Source organism: Neltuma alba, unplaced genomic scaffold, assembly GCF_004799145.2.
Source record: "Neltuma alba isolate B1F8T4 unplaced genomic scaffold, ASM479914v2 tig00008241_pilon, whole genome shotgun sequence".
Lineage (NCBI taxonomy): Eukaryota > Viridiplantae > Streptophyta > Magnoliopsida > Fabales > Fabaceae > Neltuma > Neltuma alba.
In genome coordinates, this window is record NW_021634977.1 from 1 (window position 1) to 11,800 (window position 11,800).

An 11,800-nucleotide genomic window follows, 5' to 3' on the forward strand; every position below is an offset into this window, starting at 1 on the left:
GACTTGTTCTTTAAATTTCATGCAAGTGTCAAAATTCACACACGTTATTTAATTGATTGAATCATTCATAACTTGGAACGACGGTGATGCTTGTTTATAGTTACAAATTATACTCTGGAGTTTTTAAAAATTTTATCATTCAATTTTAAATGGTTGGTGAAATATTTTAGTTGGAAGTGCATGTATTTATAGATAATATTGAATTGAATAAAAAAATCAAAGTTTATGATATTATATGGGAAAATAAATATTACTCTATCTAAAGTTGGCAACTCAAGTAAGTGGTGCAATTTATGACTAGTGCAGAATCTTACCATATATTTAAAGAATATATGCTAGATGAACACTAATATAGAACATAAAATTTATATTAGGGTGCATTATTCATAATACTACCTCCAATCCTAATTATAAGAGCTAGTTAACTAATTTGAAGAGATTAAGAAAGTAAGTTGAGTTAGTTATTTGTCCTAATAGGTGTTGTCTTCCTAAAATATCCTTACTAATCAAGTGTATTGATTAGAACTATCATTGTTAGTTAGAATGGCTACTTTGGAAAAAAAATACTCCTCCGGTCCTTATTATAAGACCCCATTTTGACTTTTTATTTGGTCCTAATTATAAGACCCCAATCCATTTTGTCTCTTATATTTATGCATTTTTTCCAAGATAATCCTTCTAATAATGATAGTTTTAGTCAATATACTTAATTAGTAAGGATATTTTAGGAATGAAAACACTTATTTATTATAAAAACCACTTAACTTACTTCCTTAATCTCCTCAAATAAGTCAATTGGGTCTTATAATTAGGACCGGAGAAGTATATAATATGAGAGATAAAGTGAATTGGGATCTTATATTTAGAATCAAAAATATAAATCAACAGAGTCTTATATTAAAAAACCAGAGATAGTATATATAATTAATATAGTAAGTTCTCGTAGCTAGAAAGATAATGAAGGGCATGACAATGGAAGTTAGGGAGACAGGAGTGGAAGAAGCAAATGGGGAGCCCAGCGTTATGAGCGGCTATCTTATTAGCCATTGGAAGCACCATGGGTTATGACAGACACATTGAAACGTTTCTATGGACATTTATCTGTTGGCTTAGGCCCACTTCTGATTCATGTTTAGTCGGTTATACGCCCACTAATTATTTTATTCCCTTTTTTTTTCCTTTTTGGCCAACCAACTAATTATTTATTCGTATAATGTTTAGCTACAATTCAGCCTGACAATTTTATTGGAAAAAAGTGTTAATTTTGAATGTAGTATAGGTAATGTTCGTGAAAAATAAAAACTATATGCCGGTTTAATCTCTTTTTGTTTGCTTCAAAACAATCTTTTATTTAAAAAGTACTTTAAATGTGCTCTTGATTAGCTGAATCTGAAGATGTAGGAGTAAGTGAATAAAGAGATAAGTATTAGTATATAATGGGAGAGTTTTAATTTAATTTATATAAAAATAATTTTTTCCCGAGTGGTTTGAGGGTTACCAAAATATGATGGGGACGTGGCCTATTATCGTTCGGAGATAGCCAGGATTGTATGCTGTCGAGACTCGGACTCAGCAGAATCACTGAATCACCCAAATTACAATGAGGCCCGTGACAACTCAACATTCGGCAGTCTGTCCCTCCCTTCTGACTGCCAACTGTTCTCCATTTTCGCAATATGTTTGGATGGAAATCAAAAGTAAAATCAAAATATTTAAAAAAAAAAAAACTGATTTTGGATATGCCAACCACCGCTTCGCTTTTTCTGCTTTCTGACTCTCCCCTCCACTTTTGAATTCTTCTCCCTCTCGTCTTCTTTACTTCATTCCTCTCTTTGCCCCCACGTTTTACATTTTCACTGTTATCAACCCTCGTTTTTAAGTCATTTAGGGCCTGTTTGGGTATCCCAAAACCGTAGTTTCAGAAGTACTTTTCGTAAAACGAGATAATCTCCTTCACATATTTACTTCGTAATCCGTAAAAGCACTTCTAAAACTATGGTTTGGTTTCTATCCAAACACACCCTTAACCCATCACGCTTTACCCCAAAAAAAAAATGTCAGATTTCTAACATATATTTTTCGTAATACTCGCATATTGTGGGGCTTTTAAATACTTAAAAACCACATACAATAATACAATGAACTTTCACCACACATTCAAATTCAAATTAAAATATCCGGCTTGAATTTCGAGTCAAGGAATATTTATGGTCATACATAATGCATATAACGTGCTCTCATTTCCTTTTTCCTTTTTTTTTTTGTTTTTGGGTCTTGAAAGAGTACTTGAGGCTGGAAAGCATATAAACTAACAAATAAAAACTAAGAGATCCCACTTGATCGCTGCAATTTCTTTTATGTTTTAATATATTTTTAATGGAATATGAAAACTTGTAAATAAATTTAAAAATTACATAAAATTTATAATTATTATTTATTTGGTATACATAATTATTAACTTTCTTTTGGGAAAAAAAAATTAACAAACAAAGATAAAGCCACTAACATAACGTGGGCTGACAGGCAGGCCCCTCGAGTCGTGAGCCGTGAAGACTTGAGGCCGATTCAAAGACCCATCCCACAACCACTTCATGTTTGACCCGTTACTCATCAAAAGACAGAATACCCTTCAGGCGCTCCCTTCGCACACCTCACTGGCCACTGCTGAGTTGGCAAGCACCCCAAATCATGGTTTGGAAAAATGTTAGCCAAACCACCCTTAAAAAAATCAAAATCATGGTTTGGGTTCAAAATCATGGTTTTGACTTCAAATCATGGTTCTGAGAAAAACAGAAATTTTTTACTTTTGGAGGAAAAAGGAGAGAGTGGAGAGCCTATAGGATATGTATCGGTTGTTTTTTTTTTATAAACATATTTTTTATAAATATATTTAATCTTATATCTTATAAATAATATACATAGGAATTATTTATTAATTAGATTTATCTTATATATTATTAATATATGTTAATAAAAAATATTATTAACAATTTTATTCCTTCAAATTAAAATATATCATAAAAATATATTTTTTCTATAATTATCATATTAATTTATGCCAAGTTGTATATATAAAAAGTACTTCTAATAATAACTATCAAAACACACTCACACTTCTCAAAATCACTTGTTCACAAAATCTATTCTTTCCAAAATCTATTTTTTTCAAAATCTATTCTCCAGACGCTATTCTCCAAACCATGATTTGGTTTCATCCAAACACACCCTTATGTTTCCTGTGGATTTTTCAAAGGAAAACCATTACCTTTCGGGCCTTAAAGAATGGTTTTCCTTGTTGAAAAAGAAAAACTACTTTTAAATGTTATTACTGTATACTTGACATGATTATTATATTTATAGTGTGGCATGTTGAAAGTCTCCGGAAAGTTATTGATAAAAGGAGAAAGAAGCTGCACAACCGAGTAATCACGAAGCATGTTGATTTACAAATAAATTAAAAAAAAAAAAAACGAATTGCCACTCTGACATCAAGTTATGGGCAAAGGAGTTTCCGAATGCACTTTAGACTTTATTATTTACTGTCTCTGATACTTGACTTTAAAATTAATTAAGCTAATTATTTATATATATAAATGTTATTTTTTTAAAAAATATCTTTATTAATCGTGTGTATTAAAACAAAACCACTCTAACATGTGTAGTTAGTCACCAATGGTAATTATTTTAGAAAAAAAACCAATATAATAAACAAATGAATTAAGGTCTTATATGTGAGGTTAAATTAAATCGCTAACTAACACTTATACTGAAAATTAAATGTATTATCTCCTAAAGTTAGATTCTAATTATCAAATGGCATTTAAATTTCAAGCTCTTCATTCCCTTTTTTTACTACTAGTATTATAAACTCTAGACTTTTCGTTTCCGTTTTTTTAAAAGTTGACGCAAAAAAGGACTGCTTTCGTGATTTCAAATTTGGACTTCAAAGTTCAAATAAACCCATCCATCGCAAAGGGGTAAAAAAACTCGCCTATTCAATATAACTATATTAATGTTTTCATGTAGGCTCTACATGATTAGACCCTGTTTCTTTCTCCTGCTTCAAACTAGCCTGGTAAGGCCTAAATCCTCACCCCAAAAAAAAAAAAGGGGGAAGAAAAGGTGAACCAGCTATAAACTAAATTGTTTAATTATTCAATATTTTAAACTTGACCCCACCCTCGGAAACATGTCTTCATTTTATTAAATAATTTCCTTCCCCAGTTCTAGTGAAAAAGCGTTTCTTTCTCAGCCTCTGTGCTTTCTTTTTAGTTTTATAATTCATACAATCTTCTTTCTTTCTTCAATTATTTATTCCTTCTTCTTTCCCTGTGTGCAAGTCGTCCTAGAGTGTCCGGTGGGGGTGGTTACTCCTAAAAATTCCAAGACACAAGATAAACCATAGCTGGCAGGTTGTACCATCCTTTTGTAAGTTCAAACCCAACCGTTCATTCGGTAGAAAAACCAACAAGCAGACTACATTTTAATATGCACCTTATCGGAACAAAAAGTGATGACATCGTATGAAACCAAAGGAAACGACAAAAGATCAGACCCAAGCATGAATCCTATGGTTTCCCTTCAATCATGTGCAAACCCCTCGCCAAAATTACAGCGTACAATCTATATTCATCATCTTATTCGGGATTCTCGGACCCAAACCTAAATCGAAAGAAAAGAAAGCCGCCATTGTTGTGATGTGGAAGTAAGCAGTCACCCTCATTCGTAGGGTTGGCAATGTGGAAGCTAGCTAGCTTGGCAGCGCGTAATGGTATCCTTAATCCAGCACGAGAGATACTCATGCGTGTACTGAACAACTTTCGTGCCATCCACTTTAAACTTTAAGCTATCTTCAATATTCAGCTTAACCAGAAGCTCTCTGTCTTTTCTTTTTAATTTTCTTTTCACACACAGAGAGCGTGGGATATGTTTGGCCCAGAGAATAATCTCCTAACTACCTCATCATTAGGATCATAAACTATGCATTTCTTTCGCCTTTAGAGGAGCGTTTTCAGTAATAATTTAGGCACAAAGCTTTATAATAATCTTATCTGCTTTATATTATGCAGGAACTTTGCTTTCTGGTGCCTCTTCCCTTAAAAGCTGTTGACTCCACTGCTGTTTCCCATTGTGGACTTTTTTGTATCTACCTTCTATAATCTATATATGGTTCTTTTTCTCCTCTCTTCCCCCTTTTTTTTTTTCTGGGTCCCCTTAAATTATGGGTTGGGATTTCTCAGACACTACTGAAATAAGCTACCGTGATATGGTTTTATTGTGGGATGAGTTTTTCAGTACAATGTGTGGCTAAAAACAACAGCAAACTCAGGCGGGCCAACAACCAGAGTTAACTTATTTACTTGGCTTCACCAACCTCTGAAGTTTCTGGTTTATTAGTAGTGAATGCCTCTTTAGCCACCAAAAAAAAACCTTGAGATGTTTGCTTCTGTTTTTCATCCTTTCCCTACGTATAGACTACCAAAGAAAAAAAACAACTGACTTAGTTGATATTAATGTAAGCCAGATGCCATTATTACGAACAGCAACTCTATTATCTACAACAACTAGTTGGCCCATGTTACTTGTGCTATCGCCAATAACTGTAGGTGATGTAACTAGGAGTCAATAAATAAGCTGAGGCAATGTGTTGTGTCATTTAACACAGCCCCCTCAAGGGACAGCTTTCATTTAATGCTCTTCAGTACTATAATGAGACAGTTCGAAACGAAATTGGGGTAATTCTTATAACACCCTTTGTGTTATGCGCACAAAAGACCCACGTTTAGAATTGGACAAACAAGTTTTCCGGAGATAAAAAATTGAAGCTTTAAGTGGGAGGCATACTCGTGACATTATTGTCATTTTAACATTCACCCGATGGGCATTTGGGGTAAACAGTACTATCATATTAACCGTTGTAAAAGATAACGGATGAACAAGAACAATCACTTACAACTGCTACCCATTTCCAATACACAGATTCTTCATTCTTCTGCTTCTCCGTCTTTCCTCTTCTTCCCATTCATTCATTCAAATGCCCAACGTCCAAAATCAACAATGTTATTTCTAAGAGAAGCGGTAAAAATATTGACAAACTCTTCGGAAAGCCAGAAAAAAAAAGTGCAGCATTCAAATCAAATACGAGTTTGATTATTGCTAGTCAATTACAGGAACGAACGAATATGGGATTGTGTGTGTATACATCAGTCTGATTGATGAGCGTTTCTGAGCTAGCAATCGTAGAACTCGACGAGCTCATCCAGAGATTCGGGTTGTGGGTCGGCGTTCTCGAGCATCCAGAGCAAATGTTCGAACAGGACAACCTCGCACGAGACGTTGATGGTGTCGTCGTCGGAGTCGCGGGACCTCTCCACCAGCTCTCGGAAGACAGGGTGGTCGACGACGTCAGAGGTGACGAAGTATCTTCTCGGGACTTGCCGACGTAGACGGGGTGGTGATCAGACCTGCAGACGGAGGAGGATTCGTCGTCGGCGGCGACGGCGTTGATGCTGCTGGAGCGGCTCTGCTTGTTGCTGAATGAGTTCCATTTCTTGAGCACCGACACTTGAGCTTCATCAGCTTCCCGCCTTTTGCCATTTGAGGTCAAAGAGATGCACCGGTAAGAGCTTGACGAAGCAGAGGAATGAAGGAGAGAGAGAGAATGCGGGAGGGAGGGAGCGAGCGAGAGTTTGGGGGAGTGAGAAAGGCGAAGGAAGGTTCGAATTTAAGGGGGAGAACTAGGGGCAAATTGGTCAGATCAAGTTGAGGAAGACTCAAATGCAAATATGCAATTATGCCAATGTGCAATTTGCAAATGAGGGGCCAAACGATTTGTATGAATTAGATTTTTTTTTTTTTACTGTATAAGATATAAATATCTTGAAAATTTTTATGGATTACATTTTTTGAAATTTTAAATTTTAGTTATTTTTCAAATATCACATTTATTTTTTAATGAAATGTATAAAAATATAAAGCGCCAGCTGTGAATAAAGTAAAAAAATAAATAAACCAGGACTATAAATAAGTTAAATACGCTTTTCCAATCATATATATGTCAAATTAATGGGGAAAAAATGATCGTCGACCACAAGAAGCATCATCAGATAGAAACTGCTTGGGCTGCTTGACATTCCTCGTCAAGCCGATATTAAAATACCCTTTAAAAAAAATAAGAGACCATCTGTCTTTACTTAAAAATAATGTTATCAATTTATATTACAAATTAACAATAAAAAAATAGAATAGGTTGTATAACGATAAAATACAATAATAAGGGTTATTCAGTTGTTCTATATTTTTCATGTTTAAATTAAAAATTACGCAGGGTGGGGGTATTATTCTTTGTTTGACTCCTTCAACTAAAAGGGACATAAGTAATCATGGCCGAGTTGACTTATGATTTTGTATAATGTATAGTTGAAAAAAAATGTCAAAACTTGTTATTCATGGGTGGATCGGAGGGTAGATCTTAATTAGTTCTTTCAAAAGTGATTTTTTTTTTTTTGGTTGGGTGGGAATAGAAGTGGTAAAGACTAAAGAGGCTAAGCTAGGTAGCTGTAGACATTGAATTGTTTAGATTAGATAAAGTAGCTGAGAAGAATGTGAAGCAGTGAAAAAGGGCATTGAGTGTGAGCTTAGATAAATGATGGAAGTAACGAGCATGAGAGAAAGAAGCATTAAAAAGAGGGAAGGGAAGTGATTAAGATGAATGGCAATGCCTGTGTGCTCTGCTTTTTAGCCTTACAAAGGGCTCAGAAGTTGAAGCCCCACACACGTGCGCCCTTCAAACACAAAATCTATAGAAAGTATCAAAATCTTAACCAAAATCCAATCATCATTGCTGCCTCTCATTCATCCCATACATACATACATATATTTGGAAACAATGCCCGTGAGAAGCCTGCAAAGTGAGTTTTTATGCTGCATATCAACATCATCCACATAAATTACAAGTGCCAGCCTACACAGCGGTTCGTTTCTCTGATAAATTGTTCAAAGTAACAATTCAATCTTGTTATTGAAAGTCGATGAATTTCGCCGATCCATCCTGAAAGGAAGTGATACTAAGAATTGATAAAACCGAATGATGCTGAGAATTGAGAAGACACAATGTTTCTGTGGGATTATCAAAAATAAAAAAAGATTTTTTCAGTTCGCTTTGCTCCAACTCAATTTTAAACCTTCAAGAACCCACGGAACCTTTGCAGAAGTGAGTCCAGTTATACTCGCGCGCACATTGAATTATAGTGCCGTTTTTCCCTTGTTGGTGAAACTGAAACGACAACGGTTAAGATTGAGGCAGGAAAGCAGTATAAATTGCATATGTATGGCCTGATGCTGTTGAGGTGATATTATGTTGAGTTGGTAGTTCTAGGAATAAACAATGATTAAGCTGTGCGAGTTAAATAGGGATACATTGAATGTGATGGTTAAATAAAGACAAAGAGAGTCAAAGAGCACTTAAAAAGAGTACTGGGGAGGCGTCTTGCATTTTAGAAAGAGGTTTGAATTTGTGTGTAAAATGGATGGGTCAGGCCTCATGTTGCTGAGTCCTGACCTCCCAACCATAAAGTAGTCGCGTCCTTGTCTTCATATAAAAACGCCCTTGTACACCTCTCCCCCTAACGTGATCTTCCGCTAATTCAGGCTGTCCTTCCCCCCTCCCCCCAAAACCTCCCTGAGCAAAAATTTAGATAAGTCCGGAGAGGCTCATCACTGTCATCAAGATCGCAGCACGGTTTCATATTGAAAAAACTCATATAAAAATATTTATAGATCGCCCACTAACAAGATTCTCATATCTGTAACAGGATTCGAACTCATAATCTTATGGGCTATGAGCTAACTTCTTGCTAATTAGACCAACTCTTGGTTGTTGTTCCTTTCTTTTTATCTGTCCTCTTTTCCTTTTTTAACATTAATCATGCTATTATATACTACCTCTGGTCCTTAATATAAGACCCCGTTTGACTTTTTGTTTGGTCCTAATTATAAGACCCCAATCCATTTTGTCTTTCATATTTATGCATTTTTTTTCCAAGATAGTCCTTCTAATAATGATAGTTCTAGCCAATACACTTAATTAGCAAGGATATTTTAGGAATGACAACACTTATTTATTACAAATAACTAACTTAACTTACTTCCTTAATCTCCTCAAATAAGTCAACTGGGTCTTATAATTAGGACCGGAGGTAGTATATTTAAATTAAATACCATATCAAAATTAATATATATGCATGTATATACTGCCGGTCCTAATTATAAGATCTTGTTTATAGATTATAAATGAGGTTTTATAATTAAGAGCGGATGTAGTATATATTTTTTTTTCTTGACGTCTATGTAAATGTATTTTGTCGAGTCGTTTTTGTAAGATTTAAGCTTTTATCATTATTATTATTTGAATAACTCAAAAGAATTACAGAATTCAAATCTGAATAAAAATAATAGATGAAAGAGGGGGGTGGGGGTCATACTCATCAACATCAAGCACGGTGTTGGCAGCGTGGGTTTATACTGGTTTGCGAAGGAGGTCACTGACAGGGACGTCCATGTGCAGCAGTAATTCACAACCCCCCACATACGGACGGAACCCTTGCCTTATCTCATTCATTCCTACTCACCCTCTTCCCCTTTTTCTTTTGAAAAAAAAGGATCCAATTTGTTAGAGGAAGTGCATATGCATGACAATAATATTGGAGCTCTTGTTGTTCTCTTATTTGCCTCCTGGGCATGGCATGCACCTCAAAACAAAAGGAAACATTAGTATTTATTTATCTAATTTTAAGAAAGAAGAAGGCCGCCTGAAAATTAGAGCTAAAATATTGTTGGATTTGGATTTAGGGAGGAGAGAGACACGCGTCGTTACGGGGGCAAAGCCATGTGCCCCGTCACCATGTCTCCCCCAAGTTGTCACCCCATTCATTTCTCTCATCTATTACCCTCTCAATGTGGGCAAACATGTCAATTCCCATCTCATGTTTTGCACGTTATCTCATGTTACCCCCTCTTTAGCTTAAAGTAGCTGTGTGTTCAATGTTACAAAAAGCTTTGTTTCCCCCGGGTTTCAAAAAATCAATATCCATTAAAAATATGTGCGCGCGTGTATATGTATGGATTAAGGGATCCAAACAGATAGATAGATAGATGATGTTTACAATCATAAATACATGATATGATGATCGCGCATGATGTACGTGAATCCGCTGTACAAGTTATGCCCGACAGATGAAGCACATGGGGGGGTGGAGGAAGGAAGGATCTTAATCCAACAATGATCCGTTTCATTCACTTGCCTCACTAATCCCATAATCAATCAATCAGTTTTAAGGGTTTTTTTTTTAATATATAAATTATTTGTGGGCTTCTCTTGAATTATATGCCCTATTCCTTGTATGCGGCCACACCTCATTTATCCTATCCCATTCCTCGTTTTGTTTCTTCCACAAAAATATGTCACTTATCCTTCATTTCAAAAAATACAAATTCTGCAATCCTGTCTCGCTCATCCCCCAATTCTTATATCATGTTGCCTCCATTTCTTAATTATTTACTATGAGAATTAGATAACTAATTTATAACAATTAAAAAAATTAGTTAAACTAATTATTTATAAAAAATGTGTACTGATTCTTTTAAAATGTCCTCTTTAATTCCCATTTGCAGTGAAGCTGTGGCCTTATAAAAATGCTCTTTCTGTGTGCATTTAATAGGATAGTTTGAAAAAATGTTATAAATTTAAGAAATAAAACAAATTTATGTCTATGATAAAAATAAATTCTTCTTGATTCGCTTCATATTTAATGCCGGAAAGAGCGTTATTTTTTTTCCTAGACACATATATATCTTGTTAGGAAAATTCGTGCCCATAGACGGAATGTATTGTTGGCCTAAAATGGTTCATGACCCTCGCTTGAATTGGTTCCAGCTGTATGCCCCCCGATTAATACGCACACCCTACTTTCGGTCATTAATATAAGACTTTGTTTGACTTTTATTTTGGTCCTAAATATAAAACCCCAATCCATTTTATCTCTAATATTTATCTATTTTTTTCAAAATAATTCTTTTAATAATGACAGTTTTAATAAACATATTTGATTAGCAAGGATATTTTAAAAAAAACAACATATGTTTATTACAAATAACTAACTTAATTTATTTCTTTAATCTTTTTAAATTAGTCAATCAATTCTTATAATTAGGACCCGAGGTAGTATATATATATATTGATATGGGTTCACATTAAAAAAATAAAAATAATATTCAGTAACTGTGGGGTGTTTAACCAACTTATGGCACGAAGAAATTAAACTTGAGAACCAACGTGCTCGCACGTATTTGTGTTTTGAGAAGCCCATGACAAGTTTATGGTGTTACGGGATGAATTATAGGGCCGTGCTTAGTTTTATTTGGAGTTGCAAGACAAACAGCCGACACAAATATATAATTCAGCCGAGGGCAGATGATATCTTAATTTGTTGAGCGCAACACTAATCGCCAATCATAACTTAGATTGTGAGAATACGACAACATTGTTTTCGGCGAATATTAAGTTTAATTGTAACCATATATACACACAACTATGTCGGTTGAAATAAAGGTCAGACAAAAAAAAATGTTCAAGCATTTTTGTGTTGGAAAAAAAGTTAAGTATGGACGCCATTCATGTCTGCTCTCCACTTGTCTCCGCATAAGAGTTCATCCGTAGTAGTCTATGAAGATTGATGTGAATCAAATATACGGGGTGTTTTATATATATATATATATATATATATAAAAATTATTATTGTTG

General features: G+C 34.7%; 1 pseudogene; it reads right to left on the bottom strand.

Moving 5' to 3' along the window:
- Nucleotides 1–6,014: 6,014 nt before the first annotated feature.
- On the bottom strand, nucleotides 6,015–6,665 carry LOC114753897 (auxin-responsive protein SAUR76-like; annotated as a pseudogene).
- Between the last annotated feature and the right edge of the window lie 5,135 nt (nucleotides 6,666–11,800).